Here is a 2,033-nt window from a genome sequence, read left to right as displayed (position 1 = left end):
CCACAGTGGATCAGATACACACACTGCAGCCTGTGGAGGACCTCACACTGGAGCAGGCTGATGTGCCTGAAGGAAGCTGCAGTTCATGGAGAGGAGCCCACAGAGGAGCAGGTTTTCTGGCAGGAACTGCATGAACTGGCATGACCCATGGAGGACCCGTGCTGGAGTAGTCCATTTCTGAAGGAGACAGCATCCATGGAAAGGACTCATTCTGGAGCAGTTCATGACAAACTGCAGTCCATGGGAAGGATTCATGTTGGAGAAGTTTGAGAAGAAGTGTATCCTGTGGGAGGGACCCTTCAGTGGAGCAAGGGAACAGTGTGATGTTGAAGGAGTGTGAGAGGTGAGGCATCATGAATTGACTGCAAACCCCTTTCCCCGTGCTCCCTGTGCCACTTGGGGAGTGAGAGGTAGAAGACATGTGAGTGAAGCTGAGCCTGGGAAGAAGTGGGGATGGCAGCAAGGTCATTTTTTGTGACCATCCTATTCCATTTTTATCTGGCAATAAATTAATTTAATCTTCCAAATTCAACCGTGTTTTGCCTATGACAGTAACTAGTAAGCAGTCTTCTTGTCCATATCTTGACCCATGGACTTTTCCATCCTGTTATCGCCTGCTGTCCTGTTGAGGAAGGGAGTGAGAGAGTGGCTAGGTGAGAGTCTGGTAGCCAGCAAAGTTCAACCAACCACACCAGACTTAAAAATCAACATCTGCTTTCTTCCAGCTCACCTACTTTCTGCAGTGGAGATATATCCCTGTTGTATTCTATCTCTTGTAATTCCAAAGTAAAAATAGTGTAGAAAATAGGTGAGGGAGTGAAAGAAATAAGCTTCTTGGAGCAGTTCTTAGCTTTTGGATCCTTTGTTTGCACCCTTCCCCCAGGGCTGTGCCTAAAGGCATAACCTAACTCTCCTTTGGTGAACCCTGTGTACTTTGTCAGACTTGCTGTAGAAGAGTGAAGGTGGCAGAATTTGATCCTGTAGGGCTTGTGTGCAGAAAATAATGCTTTTGCTTTACTTTAACTTTGCTTCTCCCTCCACCCCCTTGAAAACAAGAAGCAGGAGCAATAAAACTTACGTTAAAGCTTGATTTGCAGTACGCAGTGTGCTTCTCCTTTATCTGCATTCTGGCTTTTAGCACTGTGTGTCTAGTCGTGCATCGCTTCAGCAATCAGAATAACTAGCTCAAGGCAAAAACAACTGTAACAACAAAAAGCACAAGTCCCAGGTATAAGTAAACACCTGGAGGCATGTGAGTGAAACAAACCTCACTGACACAAACTGATTTGGCAGGAACGGAGAAACAGGTGGAAAAGCAATAGGGTGGATTAACCTGTTCATATAATGTGAATGAAATAAAACATGTGAGTGGGAGGAAGCTCCTTTAAAGGGACCACTGCAGCTCTCAGTATATGGAAAATGATGCTGACTTGACACTTCTTTTTTCCTAACTTCACAGCCTGTTCTTAGCACTTCTTGAAATGTACTGTTTGTCATATCTAGTAGAAATCACTCTGCATGGTTTCCCTTCTGGCTTTGCTCTAACGTGGCTGAACCCTGTTGTTGGTATTGATGCCTCTGAACAGTATGTGTACCAGCATCCAGCTATCCTGGGATGCCATGCTCAGGAGAAGGGAAGCTGATGGGAGTGTGCTATCCATTGTCTAGTCAAGACAAGGAATGGATTCCATCCAAAGTGAAATCCTGTCCTGATGAAGATGAAAGATTTTTGCTCTTGTGTCTAGTACACTCTGGTGAACTTGGAAAGGTGAGCATCTAGTTCATGTGTTTTCTTGAGAGGTATGGAATACTTTAATATAGTCTTGTGGGATGCAGGGGAGTAAAGGCATTAAGTTGAATTAATAGAAGTTCACTTAGATATTAAAATATTGTTTTAATGGATTTGTTAGTCATTCTGCTGGAATTAGACAGCCATTTGTCAAGTGTTGTGATAGTAGTTAGCTGCCTCAAGTAGGAGGCAGTAGGATCTTCCATGGTGATGAGTGGCAACCTGCATGCTCTAATTCAGCAGG

Source organism: Chaetura pelagica, unplaced genomic scaffold (assembly GCF_000747805.2).
Source record: "Chaetura pelagica isolate M959 unplaced genomic scaffold, ChaPel_1.0 scaffold277, whole genome shotgun sequence".
Taxonomy (NCBI): domain Eukaryota; kingdom Metazoa; phylum Chordata; class Aves; order Apodiformes; family Apodidae; genus Chaetura; species Chaetura pelagica.
The sequence above is the reverse complement of the archived record's forward strand: the minus strand, read 5'-3'. Positions refer to the sequence as shown.